Source organism: Herpailurus yagouaroundi, unplaced genomic scaffold (genome assembly GCF_014898765.1).
Source record: "Herpailurus yagouaroundi ecotype Mexico unplaced genomic scaffold, PumYag 530, whole genome shotgun sequence".
NCBI classification, from domain to species: Eukaryota; Metazoa; Chordata; class Mammalia; order Carnivora; family Felidae; genus Herpailurus; species Herpailurus yagouaroundi.
Window position 1 is genome coordinate 3,152,124 of NW_024412747.1, and position 20,406 is coordinate 3,172,529.

Sequence of the window (20,406 nt, forward strand, 5' to 3'; positions counted from 1 at the left end):
AAAACAGGATTGAAACTAACTGGGACTTTATTCCATGATTGAACAGAAGACCCAGCCTTTCCCACAGAGCGCACGAGTCTCTCTGCAAAGTACAGAGGAATTTGCTATCATGTTTCCTCATCAGTTCTTAGAATATCTTCTGCAGTTATACTATACTATACTGTACTATATATACATACACTATATATAATATATTTTATAATACATTTTATATATAATATGTATTATAATACATATATATTTTTTTATAGAAAAATAGGATCAAACTCTATATATTTCCTATGACTTGCTTTTTCCACTAAACAGTATATCATGGACACTCTTTCCAACTGTGGCGTTATATCGCATGATACAGAGATATCCTAATTTATTTAACAATTCCCATTATGATGGACTTTTAGTCCAAAGCTTTTAGGATAGCTTTCTAAAAATGGAATTACTGAGGTATAAATATTTCAAATTTGTGTAGGTAGTACCAAACTGCCCTCTAAAAGCACAGCTCTTGCTGTTTCCCCCAATAGACTATAACAAGGCTCCGCCTACACACCTTTATCAACACGGACTGTCATTATCTCTTTATGTTCTGCCAATCCGGCCAGTGAACACAGAATCTTATTGAAACTTCCTTAATTACAACATAAAGAGTTGGAATCCATGACCTCTAAGGACACTTGGGTTTTAAAATGCTACATGTGGAAAACATAATTGCTTTGCCTCAAGACATACATGTGAGGCATCATAATGGATTTTTCTGGGCCCATCTGCAAAACTATAATACACAATCCTGAGAGTTTCTGCTCAGAATTCCAGAGGAGGTGGGATTCCAGTTAGAGTTAGGGGACCCATCATCAATTTCATCTGAAGGGAAGGAAGAACAATGTTGCTCTTTTCAGCAATTTTAACTGAAAGGAAAAAAACCATAGTAACACACACACACACACACGCACGCACGCACGCACACACACAGAACAAAAGGCTAAAAATATATAAACCTTTCTTCAGTATTGCATGTAACAAAGGAAGGACGAAAGCTCCGTATTTAAAATATAGCATTTGGCAGGGACTCTCACTATTGATAATAACTCTACTGATGAAACGATCTTGGTTAATTTCTTCTTTCTGACTAAATCTATCTAAATATGTAGACACTATGGTAATTCTAACACAACTTTCAGTTAGCCCAAGGCGGGGCGGGGGCGGCAGGGGTGGGGGTGCAGATTGTGACAGAACAGTGGAAAATCTACCAGGGGAAGGTTAGTTTGATTGAGGTGACCTTTTGGCTTTAGCAATCCAGTTGTTCCATTAAGTATTATAGTGTCTTTTCTGTAGCAATTTGGAAACATGTCTTAGATTTAAGACCCTAGTGAGTTGCCCCCAAGCTCCAAATGTAGGGAAAGGGTAATGTCTTAATTACAATTAGGTTTTGTTTGTTTGTTTGTTTGCTGATTTCCTTTCTGGTAGCTCTTTTTATTTTATAAAATCCTTGTACAGTTTGAAATCTTTCAGCTTTTAAAAGTCCAATCAGTTGTACTCCAGGAACGGAGGAAATAATTTCTGAATGGTACTTGTAGGGACATTTATTAAAATGTTAACATAACCCCAGGACTGAACTATTGCTGTCACCTCCTGCTGGGCTCCGTAGCCAGCCTTCACCCCTTTGACCTGACCTCCTTTGGGGGCCAGAGTCCCCAGCTGACCTCAGTCTCTGGATCCCACCTCCTATCCTTGCCTTTTCCTTCTAGCATGCCCCACGTTTCACTTAGACTGGCAGTTCCCCAAACACCCCACTTCACTTCGTACCTGTGTTTTTTTCACGGGCGGCCCCTGCCTGGAATGACTGGTCCCCCAGCTGTCATCCCCTTGTTTGTTTCTATTTGACCTTTCAAGCCACAGCTCAATTGTCACCTTCTCTGAGAAAAGGAACGCCCCAGGGAAAGCTGACCCCTTGTGCCCTCAGTCCCTGGTCTCGTGCCTGTTAAGCAGAATGGCAGAGGTTATTTTAAAAGGCTGCCTTCTGTACAAGACTCTGCTAATGCTTCCTTCTGGCTAAATACAGGCCCTGTGAATCGGTCATCTTCCCAGCATTTATCAAAGTATGGGACATACTGTAGAGATGTATTGATGTTAATTGAATTGACTTGACTCGAATGACATAGTGACGAATCTGATCTTACTTGGGAACTCATTTTATTGGTGATCTTGGCATAAGTTCCAACAAAGCATTGTCAAATAAGCTATGCTTGCAAATTAGGCAAACTACTAATGATTCACGTCTCTGGCACAGTGATCTCAAGGTCTTTATTATTGGAAGGAGGTATGAGAAAGAGTTATTTCTGTTATTTTCACAGTCTTCTTTGTGCTTCCTGTACAATAGCCATGGCTCCCTAAAGATTCTGAGATCTTCTGAAATGTTTGAAAGCACATTCAGTGAAAAACAGACTAATAACATGTGCGAAGTACAATAGGACTCACTTTGCTAGAGTTCATTCAATTAATTTTTTAAAGGTACATGGTCGTCTTTCTGACCATAATGGAGCTTTTCGTGGAATACATTTCCCCTTCCCCTTTTGGACAATGCAAAATAGTAACTGCCTTATATATACATATGTCACCCTTTAATCTAAGACCTTAAAATTCTTCAATGTCTACAGTCACACTTGTAGTTTAAAATTGTTATAATCACATTGGCTTTTACAGAAGATCCTCTGAGATGCATACTGAAAAATTTCCCAATGTCTTTATAAGTATATTAAACAGAGTGAATTCATTTCATTACTCCTTCTGTTATAGAAACCTGACTCCTCGAACTGAATGTCTTCTTCAAAGTATGTTCTTTGTTCTTAGGCTAAAGAAGAGCCTTACGTGACCCCGAATGTGCATGGGTGTTTAAAGAGTTATTAATATATTATCTCTAATAAGCTATGCAGAGTTATTTATGGAGAAAAATGGTGACTATATTTGTTAAGGTTTAAATATCAGAGGGTGATTTAAAATGGAAAATATCATGTAAAAATGATTGGTATGCATAGATAAATTAGAAAAAGACCTTTGATTATTTTTGTTTAAAACTATCAAAGGATAGTTTTTAAAAGTTTATATTAAAAAATCTACACTTGTATTATCTGAATTTACAATTAATTATATATAACTGCACTTTCAAAAATCCACCATCCCACACAATAAAGTGATTACAGTCTGTTTACAGCTGTGGAATGTTGGGTTGTTAACAGGCATCCAGAAATGGAATTAGTAAGTCAATGCGTATGAACATGTTTTGAGTTCCTGATGCATATTTCCTATTACTTCTGAAAGGGTGACACCACTTTATAGTATCATTGGGTAATGCATGAAAATATGAATTAAAATCTGCCTTTTCCAGGAATAAACAACGTTACTTTTTAAAAATTTTGCTAATTTAGTAGGTATGAAGTGCATTATTCTAATCCATTTTTTTGCTTTCTAACAAAGTTGAGTATTTTCCCATAAATTTAATAGTTGGATTTTATATGTGTGAATCAGTTGGTTATATTTTTTGGCTGTTTATCTATTAAAACTTTAGTGTTTTATTCATTATTATGAGATATGTGTTGTGTACATATATTATCCTCTTATCTTCTATATTTGTTATTTTTCACTCTGTTGCTTGTCTTTTAAGTTTGTTTATGCATTATTTAAAAAAGCATCAGGGGCACCTGGGTGGCTCTGTTGGTTATGTGCCTGACTGTTGATTTCAGCTCAGGTCATGATCTCACAGTGCATGAGGTTGAGTCCCACGTTGGGCTCCACACTGATAGCGTGGAGCCTGCTTGGGATTCTCTCTCTCTCTCTCTCTGTCCCTCTATTGATCTCTCTCTCCCAAAATAAATAAACTTCAAAAATAAATAAATAAGCATCAGATACTTGAATGTGTAGTATAGATGTCATTATATCTGATGATCTTTTTCTCAATAATTGTTTTCTGAAGCATCTGGACATTCTCTCTCACATCATTCCCCAAGTTAGTAAATATGCAATTTCATTTTTTTGGTTTCTTCCACGATTTATGTTTTTACATAGTTTATGGATTTATCATTTTTTCATCAAATTTGGAAAATGTCCAGCCATGATCTCTTCAAATACCTTTTTTCCGTCTGCCCCTGCCTTTGAGGATTCCAGTTACAAATGCATTCATCCACTTAAAGTTGTCTCATAGTTTACTAATGTTTCGTTCATTAAAAAAAAAAAAAATTCTCTTCCCTATGGGTGCTTCATTTTTTATTATTTCTATTGCTATGCTTTCAAGTTCACTAATCTTTTCTTCTGTGACATCTCTTTTACCATTACTCCCATGCAGTGTATTTTTTATCTTACACATCACAGTTTTCTTCTCTAGTAGCTCAGTATGGGTCTTCTTAAAAACACCCTATGTCTCTATTAACTTTTTGAACACGTGGAATATAGTTAACAACAATTATTTACTGTCTTTTGCCCGCTAATTCCAATATCTGTGTTAGTTCTGGGTCTGTTTCAATTGATATTTCTTCATTATGTGCTGTATTTTCTTCTTTTTTGTGTGTGCTTCATGATTTTTTTTTTTTTGTATTGAATAAGAGATATTGTGAAATTTACCTTGCTGGGTGCTGGATATTTTTGTGTTCCTTTAGACGTTCTTGAGTTTTGCTCTGGAATATAGCTTGATCACTTGGAAACAGTTCTATCTTCCACAACTTGATGTCGAGGTATGTTAGGTGGCACTGAAACAGGGCTTACGTATAGTCAATTGCTTCAATTACCCCACTTCTGAGGCAAGACCCTTCTATGAACCTACCCAGTCGTGAGGCCTTCATGTCACTGGTAGGGCTCTATTCCTGGCCCTGTGTGAACGTGGGCACTGTTCCCTCTCTTCCCTTCAGATGGTTCTTTCTTCAGCTTCAGCAAGCCCTGACCAGCGCTCGAGGGGGACCCTCTCCAGATCTCCACCACTCGCTGTCTTCGAGGGTTTCTCGTCCTCAGTATTCTGCCCTACAAACTTTAGCTACTTGTTCTCTCTGGACTCTTAGTTCCGTATCTTCAACTCAGAGAATCCACTCTTCCCTGCCTGAGTTTCCTCTCCTTGGGCTGTGGCCAGGAAACTCTCCCAAGGCAACCATGGGGCTCCCCTCTTTTATTTCATGTCTCTCTGGGATGGCTGATAACTTAGTTGTCAGATGTACGGTGTCTTAAAGACTGTTACTTCATATATTTTGGCCATATTTTGATTGTTTCCAGTGAGAGTGTTAATATGGTCCTTTGATTATTCCATTCTGTTCCAAACTATAATTTCTTTCAGTGTTTTGGAATCTATTCTTGTGTATGGATTGAGAGGAATTTCTATTTCAATATTTTTTTTACTCCACCCAAATTACTCACCTCAACATCAGTTGTTGAATATTTTCTTCCCTGATTTTCTTTTATTTTAAATAATCTCAGAGAGGGAAGATGGCGGCGTAGGAGGACGCTGGGCTCACCACGCGTCCTGCTGATCACTTAGATTCCACCTACACCTGCCTAAATAACCCAGAAAACCGCCAGAGGATTAGCAGAACGGAGTCGCCGGAGCCAAGCGCAGATGAGAGGCCCACGGAAGAGGGTAGGAAGGGCGGCGAGGCGGTGCGCGCTCCACGGACTGGCAGGAGGGAGCCGGGGCGGAGGGGCGGCTCGCCGGCCAAGCAGAGCCCCCGAGTCTGGCTTGCAAAAAGCGGAGGGGCCTGACGGACTGTGTTCCGACAGCAAGCGCGACTTAGCGGCTGGGAGGTCATAAGTTAACAGCTCTGCTCAGAAAGCGGGAAGGCTGGAGGACAAAGGGAAGGAGAGCTGCTGAGCCCCCGGACGACAGAGCTCAGTTTGGTGGGGAACAAAGGCGCTCGCCAGCGCCATCTCCCCCGCCCATCCCCCAGCCAAAATCCCAAAGAGAACCAGTTCCTGCCAGGGAACTTGCTCGCTCCGCACAAACACCCAACTCTGCGCTTCTGCGGAGCCAAACCTCCGGCCACGGATCTGACTCCCTCCTGCTGCCACAGGGCCCCTCCTGAAGTGGATCACCTAAGGAGAAGCAAGCTAAGCCTGCCCCTCCTGCCCCTGTGCACCTTGCCTACCCACCCCAGCTAAGACGCCAGATCCCCAGCATCACAAGCCTGGCAGTGTGCAAGTAGCCCAGACAGGCCACCCCACCCCACAGTGAATCCCGCCCCTAGGAGAGGGGAAGAGAAGGCACACACCAGTCTGACTGTGGACACAGCAGTGGGCTGGGGGCAGACATCAGGTCTGACTGCCGCTCCGCCCACCAACTCCAGTTATACACCACAGCACAGGGGAAGTGCCCTGCAGGTCCTCACCATGCCAGGGACTATCCAAAATGACCAAGCGGAAGAATTCCCCTCAGAAGAATCTCCAGGAAATAACAATAGCTAATGAGCTGATCAAAAAGGATTTAAATAATATAACAGAAAGTGAATTTAGAATAATAGTCATAAAATTAATCGCTGGGCTTGAAAACAGTATAGCTGACAGCAGAGAATCTCTTGCTGCAGAGATCAAGGGACTAAGGAACAGTCACGAGGAGCTGAAAAACGCTTTAAACGAAATGCATAACAAAATGGAAACCACCACAGCTCGGATTGAAGAGGCAGAGGAGAGAATAGGTGAACTAGAAGATAAAGTTATGGAAAAAGAGGAAGCTGAGAAAAAGAGAGATAAAAAAATCCAGGAGTATGAGGGGAAAATTAGAGAACTAAGTGATACACTAAAAAGAAATAATATACGCATAATTGGTATCCCAGAGGAGGAAGAGAGAGGGAAAGGTGCTGAAGGGGTACTTGAAGAAATAATAGCTGAGAACTTCCCTGAAGTGGGGAAGGAAAAAGGCATTGAAATCCAAGAGGCACAGAGAACTCCCTTCAGACGTAACTTGAATCGATCTTCTGCACGACATATTATAGTGAAACTGGCAAAATACAAGGATAAAGAGAAAATTCTGAAAGCAGCAAGGGGTAAACGTGCCCTCACATATAAAGGGAGACCTATAAGACTCGTGACTGATCTCTCTTTTGAAACTTGGCAGGCCAGAAAGAATTGGCACGAGATTTTCAGTGTGCTAGACAGAAAAAATATGCAGCCGAGAATCCTTCATCCAGCAAGTCTGTCATTTAGAATAGAAGGAGAGATAAAGGTCTTCCCAAACAAACAAAAACTGAAGGAATTTGTCACCACTAAACCAGCCTTAAAAGAGATCCTGAGGGGGACCCTGTGAGACAAAGTACCAGAGACATCACTACAAGCATAAAACATACAGACATCACAATGACTCTAAACCCATATCTTTCTATAATAACACTGAATGTAAATGGATTAAATGCGCCAACCAAAAGACATAGGGTATCAGAATGGATAAAAAAACAAGACCCATCTATTTGCTGTCTACAAGAGACTCATTTTAGACCTGAGGACACATTTAGATTGAGAGTGAGGGGATGGAGAACTATTTATCATGTTACTGGAAGCCAAAAGAAAGCTGGAGTAGCCATACTTATATCAGACAAACTAGACTTTAAATTAAAGGCTGTAACAAGAGATGAAGAAGGACATTATATAATAGTGACAGGGTCTATCCATCAGGAAGAGCTAACAATTATAAATGTCTATGCGCCGAATACCGGAGCGCCCAAATATATAAAACAATTACTCATAAACATAAGCAACCTTATTGATAAGAATGTGGTCATTGCAGGGGACTTTAACACCCCACTTACAGAAATGGATAAATCATCTAGACACACGGTCAATAAAGAAACAAGGGCCCTGAATGAGACATTGGATCAGATGGACTTGACAGATATATTTAGAACTCTGCATCCCAAAGCAACAGAATATACTTTCTTCTCGAGTGCACATGGAACATTCTCCAAGATAGATCATATACTGGCTCACAAAACAGCCCTTCATAAGTTTACAAGAATTGAAATCATACCATGCATACTTTCAGACCACAATGCTATGAAGCTTGAAATCAACCACAGAAAAAAGTCTGGAAAACCTCCCAAAGCATGGAGGTTAAAGAACACCCTACTAACGAATGAGTGGGTCAACCAGGCAATTAGAGAAGAAATTAAAAAATATATGGAAACAAACGAAAATGAAAATACAACAATCCAAACGCTTTGGGACGCAGCGAAGGCAGTTCTGAGAGGAAAATACACTGCAATCCAGGCCTATCTCAAGAAACAAGAAAAATCCCAAATACAAAATCTAACAGCACACCTAAAGGAAATAGAAGCAGAACAGCAAAGGCAGCCTAAACCCAGCAGAAGAAGAGAAATAATAAAGATCAGAGCAGAAATAAACAATATAGAATCTAAAAAAAACTGTAGAGCATATCAACGAAACCAAGAGTTGGTTTTTTGAAAAAATAAACAAAATTGACAAACCTCTAGCCAGGCTTCTCAAAAAGAAAAGGGAGATGACCCAAATAGATAAAATCATGAATGAAAATGGAATTATTACAACCAATCCCTCAGAGATACAAACAATTATCAGGGAATACTATGAAAAATTATATGCCAACAAATTGGACAACCTGGAAGAAATGGACAAATTCCTGAACACCCACACTCTTCCAAAACTCAATCAGGAGGAAATAGAAAGCTTGAACAGACCCATCACCAGCGAAGAAATTGAATCGGTTATCAAAAATCTCCCAACAAATAAGAGTCCAGGACCAGATGGCTTCCCAGGGGAGTTCTACCAGACGTTTAAAGCAGAGATAATACCTATCCTTCTCAAGCTATTCCAAGAAATAGAAAGGGAAAGAAAACTTCCAGACTCATTCTATGAAGCCAGTATTACATTGATTCCTAAACCAGACAGAGACCCAGTAAAAAAAGAGAACTACAGGCCAATATCCCTGATGAATACGGATGCCAAAATTCTCAATAAGATACTAGCAAATCGAATTCAACGGCATATAAAAAGAATTATTCACCATGATCAAGTGGGATTCATTCCTGGGATGCAGGGCTGGTTCAACATTCGCAAATCAATCAACGTGATACATCACATTAACAAAAAAAAAAGAGAAAAACCATATGATCCTGTCAATCGATGCAGAAAAGGCCTTTGACAAAATCCAGCACCCTTTCTTAATAAAAACCCTTGAGAAAGTCGGGATAGAAGGAACATACTTAAAGATCATAAAAGCCATTTAGGAAAAGCCCACAGCTAACATCATCCTCAACGGGGAAAAACTGAGAGCTTTTTCCCTGAGATCAGGAACACGACAGGGATGCCCACTCTCACCGCTGTTGTTTAACATAGTGCTGGAAGTTCTAGCATCAACAATCAGACAACAAAAGGAAATCAAAGGCATCAAAATTGGCAAAGATGAAGTCAAGCTTTCGCTTTTTGCAGATGACATGATATTATACATGGAAAATCCGATAGACTCCCCCAAAAGTCTGCTAGAACTGATACATGAATTCAGCAAAGTTGCAGGATACAAAATCAATGTACAGAAATCAGTTGCATTCTTATACACTAACAATGAAGCAACAGAAAGACAAATAAAGAAACTGATCCCATTCACAATTGCACCAAGAAGCATAAAATACTTAGGAATAAATCTAACCAAAGATGTAAAGGATCTGTATGCTGAAAACTATAGAAAGCTTATGAAGGTAATTGAAGAAGATTTAAAGAAATGGAAAGACATTCCCTGCTCATGGATTGGAAGAATAAATATTGTCAAAATGTCAATACTACCCAAAGCTGTCTACACATTCAATGCAATCCCAATCAAAATTGCACCAGCATTCTTCTCGAAACTAGAACAAGCAATCCTAAAATTCATATGGAACCACAAAAGGCCCCGAATAGCCAAAGTAATTTTGAAGAAGAAGACCAAAGCAGGAGGCACCACAATCCCAGACTTTAGCCTCTACTACAAAGCTGTCATCATCAAGACAGCATGGTATTGGCACAAAAACAGACACATAGACCAATGGAATAGAATAGAAACCCCAGAACTAGACCCACAAACGTATGGCCAACTCATCTTTGACAAAGCAGGAAAGAACATCCAATGGAAAAAAGACAGTCTCTTTAACAAATGGTGCTGGGAGAACTGGACAGCAACATGCAGAAGGTTGAAACTTGACCACTTTCTCACACCATTCACAAAAATAAACTCAAAATGGATAAAGGACCTGAATGTGAGACAGGAAACCATCAAAACCTTAGAGGAGAAAGCAGGAAAAGACCTCTCTGACCTCAGCCGTAGCAATCTCTTACTCGACACATCCCCAAAGGCAAGGGAATTAAAAGCAAAAGTGAATTACTGGGACCTTATGAAGATAAAAAGCTTCTGCACAGCAAAGGAAACAACCAACAAAACTAAAAGGCAACCAACGGAATGGGAAAAGATATTTGCAAATGACATATCGGACAAAGGGCTAGTATCCAAAATCTATAAAGAGCTCACCAAACTCCACACCCGAAAAGCAAATAACCCAGTGAAGAAATGGGCAGAAAACATGAATAGACACTTCTCTAAAGAAGACACCCGGATGGCCAACAGGCACATGAAAAGATGTTCAGCGTCGCTCCTTATCAGGGAAATACAAATCAAAACCACACTCAGGTATCACCTCACGCCAGTCAGAGTGGCCAAAATGAACAAATCAGGAGACTATAGATGCTGGAGAGGATGTGGAGAAACGGGAACCCTCTTGCACTGTTGGTGGGAATGCAAATTGGTGCAGCCGCTCTGGAAAGCAGTGTGGAGGTTCCTCAGAAAATTAAAAATAGACCTACCCTATGACCCAGCAATAGCACTGCTAGGAATTTATCCAAGGGACACAGGAGTACTGATGCATAGGGGCACTTGGACCCCAATGTTCATAGCAGCACTCTCAACAATAGCCAAATGATGGAAAGAGCCTAAATGTCCATCAACTGATGAATGGATAAAGAAATTGTGGTTTTATATACACAATGGAATACTACGTGGCAATGAGAAAAAATGAAATATGGCCTTTTGTAGCAACGTGGATGGAACTGGAGAGTGTGATGCTAAGTGAAATAAGCCATACAGAGAAAGACAGATACCATATGGTTTCACTCTTATGTGGATCCTGAGAAACTTAACAGGAACCCGTGGGGGAGGGGAAGGAAAAAAAAAAAAAAAAGAGGTTAGAGTGGGAGAGAGCCAAAGCATAAGAGACTGTTGAGAACTGAGAACAAACTGAGGGTTGATGGGGGGTGGGAGGGAGGAGAGGGTGGGTGATGGGTATTGAGGAGGGCACCTTTTGGGATGAGCACTGGGTGTTATATGGAAACCAATTTGACAATAAATTTCATATATAAGTGAAAAATAAATAAATAAATAAATAAATAATCTCGACACCCGACATGGGGTTCAAACTCATGACCCTAAGTTCAAGAGTCACATGCTGTACTGACTAAGCCAGCCAACCTCCCCATTCCCTGATTGTTTTTGAAATTTACTTTGTACTATATTAAATACTCACATATATTTGGGGTCTATTTCTGGATTAGCTCTTTGGTACTGTAGATCTATTAATCTTTGTCCCAAAGCTGTATCTTTTACCTGAAGTTGCTTTCTCATATATTTTTATTTAGTTTATTTTTTTTTTAATTTCTTTTAGTTTATTTATTTTGAGAGAGAGAGTGAGCATGAGAGGGGAACGGGCAGAGAGAGTGAGAATCCCAAGCAGGTTCTGCACTGTTAGCACAGCCCAATGTGGGTCTGGATCTCATGGACTGTGAGATTGTGACCTAAGCCAAAATCAAGAGTCGAGTTGCTTAACCGACTGGGCCACCCAGGTGCCCTGTTTCTCATATATTTTTAATACCTAATAATGTTAATCTACCCTATTACATTTTTCCATGAAATTTCCCTCTGAAAATTTTAAAAATGTATTCTGTTATACTTATCCTTTTCTATCCATTTAGGAAACATTTTGTCAAATTTTAAAAACCATTCTGGGATTTTTCTCAAGACTGAATTAAATATGTAAGTTAACTTGAAGATGACACATAGACATTTTATATAATATTTGTCTTCCTTTCCAGGAGCATAATATACTATCAATCTTCACTCATTCAAATCTTTTGTTTTAATTTTCCGTAAGTTTTTACTGTTTCTTCACAAAGCTCTTGTGTATTTTTCTCTCAAGCCCTTTGTGTGTGGGTTTTGCTTTTGGAAATTGGCCCCTATTTGTAGGGTTGGTTTCCTATAATTACAGATAAAATGCTACGGACATCACGTGTGTGTGTGCATGTGTGTGTGTGTGTGTGTGTGTGTGTGTGTGTGTATGCTTGCACCCATACAGTTTCTTACATTCCATACAATATCCAGCTGTTTCGAGAGCTAAATGCTTGGCTTTCCCAGGTGCATATATAATCATGTTACTGGGAAATAATGGCATTTTCATTTCTTTATTTGCAATACTTAAATAACCCACATTAAACTAAACTGGTTTAATGGGTCTCGAAACTAGTTACAGCATGGAGTTATCCTACTAAAAATATTATTCTGGCTCCTAGTTAGTACTAAAAATAAACTAAAATCCTCAGAGAAGTCTTTTTTAAGATTACCAAAGGGAGGCTCTCTGCTCCTTCCCACTGGACAGACAGTCTCCTCTTCTGGTGCTTTGCCAGCCACATCCCTGGGACACAATGGGGAAGCTCAGAGTAAACGGATTTGGCCATCTCAGGCACCCGGTCATCAGGGCTGCTTTTAACTCTGGCAAAGTGAATACTGTTGCCATCAATGACCCCTTCATTGACTTCAAGTACGTGGTCTGCATGTTCCAGTATTATTCCACCCAGGGCAAATTCAACGGCGCAGTCAAGGCTGAAAACAAAACACCGGTCATCCATGGAAAACCCATTTTCACCTTCCAGGAGGGAGATCCTGCCAACATCAAATGGGGTAATGCTGGTGCTGAGTATGTTGTCGAGTCCACTGGGGTCTTCACTATCATGTAGAAGGTTGGGCCTCACTTGCAGATGGGCCTCACTTGAAGGTTATCATCCCTGCCCCTTCTACTGGTGCCCTCCACATTTGTGAGTATGGCGACACCCTCAAGATTGTCAGCAATGTCTCCTGTACCACCAACTGCTTGGCCCCTCTGGCCAAAGTCAACAATGACAACTGTGGCATCATGGGGGTCTCGTGGCCACGGTCCATGCCATCACTGCCACACAGAAAACTGTGGACGACCACTCTGGGAAACTGTGGCATGATGGCCGTGGGCTCGCCCAGAACATCGTCCTTGTTTCTACTGGCACCAAGGCTGTTTCTCCTGGCACTCAGGCTCAACCCTGAGCTGAAAGGGAAGCTCACTGTCATGGCCTTCTGTGTCCCCACCCCTCCCACGTGTCACTGGTTCATCTGACCTGCTGCCTGGAGAAAGCCGCCATATACAATGATATCAAGAAGGTGGTGAAGTGGGCACCAGAGGATACCTTCAAGGGCATCCTGAGCTACACTGAGGACCAGGTTGCCTTCTGCAACTTCAACAGTAACACTCATTCTTCCACTGTTGACACTTGGGCTGGTATTGCTCTCAATGACCACTTTGTCAAGCTCATTTCCTGCAATGACCACTTTGTCAAGCTCATTTCCTGGTACGACAATGAATTTGGCTATAGCAACCAGGTGGTGGACCATATGGTCCACATGGCCTCCAAGGAGTAAGAGCCCCCTGGACCATCAGCCTCAGTGAGAGCAAGAGGAAGAGAGAAGCCCTCAGCTGCTGGAGATTCCTTGCCCCAACTTATCCCCCAACACACTGAGAATCTCCTGGCCTCTACACAGTTTCCATCCCAGACTCCCCTGAAGAAAGGGAGGGCCTTGGGGAGCCCTCAATGAAGTGTACTGTACCATGTAATCATCCATAAAGTGTACTGTTCCAAGCCCCCCCCAAAAGAATACCAAAGAGAGAATACAAATGTAACAATAATAAAACTTAAAAAGATTGTTTTTCTCTGTTCACTTCCTATCTAATATCATCTTACACAAGGAGCTGTTCTTTTCTTCATCTCCAAACTCTTCTCTCTACCCCAAGTTCTTCAAATCCAGCCCACAGAGAGCTGCACCCTTCCCTTCCTCACCAACCACCTAAACTTTCCTGGGTTTTCTAATAACTCTTGTCATTATGTTTCTATTAATTTCTCCTTGCTGGCTTTCCCAGTCGTCTACCTCACCATGACCCTACTCAACACAAAAATCTCCCCAGCAGCAAATATTCAATTGAAATGAACTTAGAATGAGGTGAGGTTGGGGAAAAAGGGATTCAGCACATCTGCACCTACAATTAAGTGTATTTATTGAACGAATGACTGAATAATGCTCATTAGCTAAGAAAATCTAAATATTTTCGAATCCTGTGGTTCTCTAAATGCTTAAAAACATTATTTTTATGGCATTTTATAATACATGGAAAATTCTAGAAACCAGTTTCTTTAAAATTGTACACAATTTTTAAACTTAAAAAGTTTGAAAGCGGCTATTCCACGCGTTGCTTGGGGATACTGACTAATGGCCTCCCAGGATCAGGAAATTGCTTTAGCGCCATCTGCTGGCTCCTGGAGATATACCAGGCACTTACTCCAATGGATTGACTGATAATTTTTTATCCCAACTCTTAGCTCCCTACCACTGCATTTCAAAATAACCAGAAAAAATAATTGTAACTTCTGGGGACAGCACCACAAGTGCTCAAGTTCATAATAATTTAAATGGCTTTGACTGGGACGTAATGGGAAGAACCAATACTTAACTGCTCAGTCCATTTACCAAGTCATGTGTTTGTTGCCTAAAGTGTAGATTTCCCAGGCCAAATTTACATTGCTCATTTTATACATCTTGTTTCATCTTTCATCAATAGATATATTGTCAAGTATCCCATCAATTGTGACATATGATGCAAATAATGTGCAAATGAAAAAATTTTGAAGTTTCTGAATAGTTTACTTTCGTTATAGTTAGAATATCTCTCAGTCATTCCTGTCACCATACTACTTTCATTCACTTACATTCTGATATACGTTTCTTGACTAAGAAAGAGATACAGACAGAAACAGCTTATACACATTTACATTCGTTCACTCATTTGTTCAGCCAAGAAATATTTATTGTCAACCATGCCCCAGGCACGTTACTTCCCAGCACAGATCCGTTAGTAAGCATGAGAAAGCCCTGTCTTCAATACCACCCTTGGGCCAGAGTAAGGCCTGAATTCATATCATGAATACATTTAAAAATTTGTTTAAAGGGGCGCCTGGGTGGCGCAGTAGGCTAAGCGTCCGACTTCAGCCAGGTCACGATCTCGCGGTCTGTGGGTTCGAGCCCCACGTCAGGCTATGAGCGGATGGCTCAGAGCCTGGAGCCTGTTTCCGATTCTGTGTCTCCCTCTCTCTCTGCCCCTCCCCTGTTCATGCTTTGTCTCTCTCTGTCCCAAAAATAAATAAACGTTGAAAAAAAAATTTAAAAATAAATAAATAAATAAATAAAAATTTGTTTAAAAATGTGGGATCCTGTCCCTCAAAGTCTGCCTTTTAGAACTGCTGCAGCATAACTTGAACATCCAGTCTCTGATTTGTGTATTCAAGCATCAGGGAAATAGGTCTCTTGTCCTGTGTCCTCAAATAAAAGCAAACCCTGTTTGAATGCTCTGAAGGCTTATGAGTCGTACTGGCCTTGGACACTGTGTCAGAGCACAAGATTTGTACGTAAAAGGGCTTTAGGTGAAAGACAAATTGGTTAACTTGTCACGTTCTTGCTTTCAGACTGCATGAACACAATAGATTTCTGCATGATGTATTGTTATTCCCAAGCAGTTCCAAACACGTACTTTCTCGTTTCTTTTTGTTTTCCAATTTATGGGTTTGGATGTACTCATGAATTAGCAAAGTATTCCCAACAATTGGACATGGTAGCTGAAGATTGTTTCCAATATTAAATAATTCATGTGACTCTTAATTTGAAAATAGATATAGATGTAACATGAATGAAAGGTGATACTGATTCCTTACACTGGCAACTCGATGGACATTGAATGACAAACTTGTGAATAATTTATTTTTTGTGAAAATATTTAATAGGGTAATAACATTTACCAAAAAATAAAAAAGTTCCACTTTAATTTTATTTGAAAGTTTGTCATCAATTGTAATCTATTTTGCCTCCCTAAAAGAAAGACAACTGTTGAAAACCAGTGAAAAATAAAACGTATTGACTTTTTAGTTAATTTCCATTTTTATGAAAATATATTCAAGTTTTGTATACTTTGAATATAATTAAATTTTTTTAAATCTTTTTTTATCATTTTTGTCAGTGGAATGCCATTGATGAAAATCTGGCTTAAATAACATAACCGGTAATTTTGCTGAAATGAAAGCCGAATTTTTATGGGATAAATATATAGGAAATGTATTAGCTTTGTATGTCTTTATTTCTCATCCAAAATCATCAGTCAATCAACATTATACCCAGACAGGTGCAATAATTAAGTACTGTCATCTTTTATATTTTGCTGTCTTTCGTTCATATAAAAACGTTTTTATTTTATCATAAATGTTTACTTGTCAAAGTTGGAGGTTATCCCTCCAACTTAACAGTAGAGGAAGAGGAGTTAACGGTGTGTTAGGTTGACTTATAACTATTTAGACTGATAGTAGTTCAATGTCTACTTGTACACTTGCCCAGCCCCCGTGATCTTAGGGGCAGGCTTCATGCCAGCCTATATGAAGACAGTATTCAGGTGAGAAGACACAAGAAATAAGTAAGCGAACAGATGAGATCGATCAGGTAGTCGTAAGCGCTGTGCAGAAAATAGAAGCTTGGTGTATCTGATGGACAGAAAGAAGCTCTTTCTGTGACTGGAATGGAGTAAATGTCAAGATCAGTCCTGTCCGGGATGATCTCCGTATTGTCAAGAATTTGCAGTCAAGTCTCAGCTTAAATGTTCCCTCCTCAGAGATTTCTTCTCCAACCACTCAAACTAACGATGTCTTTTCTCTGTCACCCCTATCGTATGGCTTTGTAGCAGGATCATTAGAGTCCTTCTCACATTCCTTGATGCTTTTCTGGTTTATCTTTTTGCTTACAGTTTGTCTGTCTCTTCCTGGTGATATGTGGAGTCCATAAGAGTAGAAAGGCCAGCTGTCTTATTTACCACTATATGCCTAGCCTGGCTTAAAGGACACATGGAATGAATCAAAGTATCATTACTATATATTAAAAGGGGTGGGGCGAAGGAGGGAGACTATCTTTAAAAAAAACAACTCGTGGAGCACCTGGGTGGCATTTAATCCAATTGAGCACTGAAGTCCCCTTTGACAGTTCAGTTTGCAGTGGTCAAAAGCTCTAGGGGCTCAGTGGGTTAAGTGTCTAACTTCAGCTCAGGTCATGATCTCATGGTTCGTGGGTTCGAGCCCCGCGTTGGGCTCTGTGCTGACAGCTCAGAGCCTGGATCCTGCTTCGGATTCTGTCTGTCTGTCTGTCTCTCTCTCTCTCTGCCCTTCCCTGCTCACACTCTCTCTCTCAAAAAGAAATAAACATTAAAAATTTTTAAGAAAAAAAGAAAAAAAAACCAACTCATTTATTCAGATCACTCTTAGAAACTGTGGGGGTGGAAATAGAGTCCTTGCCCTGAATAGTGATTGAAATGAGGAACAAAATTCATTGCTCTGTCATAATGACATCCCTCATCAGATGAAAGAACATACAGTTAAACTTCCATCTCTGAAAGCCATGTTTATCCTTGCATCAAGAAATACGTATCAGTCATAGCTAAAATTATGGATTTAATGAATGTAAAATAGCAAAAGCTATGAAAAGAATTTTTAGGTAGAAGCAATGGAGAACAACACACGCCGTACAACTGATATTTTAAATTCAAATAACAACTGCAAAAGTAAGTTTGCTCTGTTCCTCAAATGAGTAATCAAACTGGGAGATGGGCATATAGTCACAAAATCCAAGGAAGAGATCATCAGAAAACAATCAGGAATATATCCAGAGAATTCTTCTAAAATGGAGAAAAATATCTAATTCAAAATCACAGTATATTTTAAAGTAAATGCTTTTTAAAAACATATATATGTATATATACATGCTGTGTATATATATCATACATATATATATTTCATATATATATATATATATGAAACTTTGACTTGTTTTCTTACTTTCCTAGTTTACGTCCAAAGTAAAATTCAACATGGCACCGTATACCGTTGGAACTGACATAAAAAGGCATAAAACATTTCAACGTGGAGCAAGCCAGCCGAGCTGAGCCTAGCTCTTTTAGGCAGGGTCGAGAGGCCAGAAAGGAGGAAGGCTTTAGGCACGTCCTCACAGGAGGAACCATGAACTTTTTGCCAGCTACAAGCCTTCAGCCTGGACTTCACTCCCTCATCACCATGACACCTGGATCTTTCCAATTAAGGAGGCAATTCAATTTGACAAGTTTCAATCCCTCATTTCTCTATTAAGCCAACCAATCCCAGTTAACCTACTTTTAATCCCTATTTTGCATAGAGGCCCTAAATGAAAACTGTACTCGTGACCTTTCACCTTTATATCTCTGCCCCCTCTTTGTCTTCTTCAGAGTGCAATTCAGGTTTCTATCTGACTCTGTCTTCCGAATTGCAATTCTCAGTGCCCAAATAAATGCCAAGTTGCTTAAATTCTCTGTGAATTCTTTCTGGGTAGATGAAGAGTTGAACCAAATACCTGTAGCACTTTTTCTTTTTAACATTTTCATTTTGATAAAGCTTTAAAAAAAATACTCAGAATTTTGTTTTAAAGTGGAAAAGCAAATATGCTTTGTGGATAAACTGGTACTGGTTTTCATTTTTTTACTACTTTAACTTCTCCCTAAGTTGATTGCTCTTGTTAAGCAAAATTCTCTTGACACATTAGAACAAAAAAATTCCTTTGAGAGGTCTGCTTGGTTGGATGAAATAGATATCACCAGAAGTTAAAAAGATCATGTTATTTTCCTAAGGCAATTAACACGACATAGTTATTATTGTAAAAGATTATTAACTACCTACAGATATTTTGGAGGTTGTTTTGAATGCTGTTAAAGCAAAACAGCAAAAGACTGTGCTAATGGGGCACCTGGGTGGCTCAGCTGGTTAAGAGTCGGACTTTGGCTGAGATCATGACCTCACAGGTTAGCGAGTTTGAGCCCTGCATCTGGCTTGCTGCTGTCAGCAAAGCCAGTCTGGGATCCTCTATCTCTGTCTCTCTCTCTCTCTCCTTTCCTAGCTTGCGCGCTTCTTTCTCAAAACAAAACAAAAAAACAAAAACAAAAAAAAACCATTAAAAAAAAAAAGACTGTGTTAATAAAAGGCAGAGAATACTTGTTAAGTATATAAGCAGGGAGCCCCCAAATTTGTAACTGTGTTTCCAACAATCTTCAGGGAAAAGGGTGACTGAAAGAGTGACATCCTGGTACGGAAGAAAGTTCCACCTCTTGAGAGTAATGAATGCATCCAGAAAGAGATGTAGGATATCCAATTACTCCAGCGACCTGGATAGCTTCTTGGAGAGACCACTCCGCTCCCTTTTGTAGTACCTACCACCTGCTTCGGAAACAGATGGTGGTATAGCCATGTTATTCAGCACCATTAACCTATATATTAAGAATATTATTCAGCAACATTAACCTATAATGATGCCAAGACCAGTGGTTGCCTGCGGCCAGGCGTAGGAGTGGGCATCACAGCAAAGGGGCAAGAGGAAACTTTTGGAGGCAATGGAAACTTCCTATGTCCTGAATGGGGAGAGAGTTACATCTGCATTTGTTAAAACTCATAGAACTGTTGAACTGAGTTGGGCAATTTGGTTTGTATATTGTATCTCAACAGGGTTAACTTTAAAATAAAATGAAAAAAATTAAGTATGCGTTTTCCAGGAATGCAAAGTGGTCGGTGACAGGATGGTCCCCAAGATCCAAGGCGGTGGCAACCACCATTCATAGAGCGGCTCGCATCGTTCGATCAGCAGCTCACCTCATGAAATTCTCAGCCTTTCCCCACTTCATAGAGAAGGTAACAAACTCAGATGAAATAATTCGGTGGAGCTCAGGGGCGCTAGCGCCGGGATTTGAGCCCACTCAACGTGACTTCATAGCTCACATTTTTAACCGCTGGCTAATCTGCTGGTACACAGTGAAAGCTGGTTAAACGTATGTTGAATGAATGGTTCCAGCTACAGATCCCTAACGCTCACAAAAGGCTAGCCCTGAGACTGAAACCCTCAGGCACAAAGCCCGGCGCGGACCGCCAGCCCCAGCACAGGAGCCGGACCCAACCCAGACCCAGAGCCTGAAATCTGGCACGGCGAAGGGGCGGGGC

At 40.2% G+C, this 20,406-nt stretch overlaps 1 pseudogene; it reads left to right on the forward strand.

Annotated features, from left to right (window-relative positions):
- Positions 1-12,675: 12,675 nt before the first annotated feature.
- LOC121023181 (glyceraldehyde-3-phosphate dehydrogenase-like) lies at positions 12,676-13,763 on the forward strand (annotated as a pseudogene).
- Positions 13,764-20,406: the final 6,643 nt, after the last annotated feature.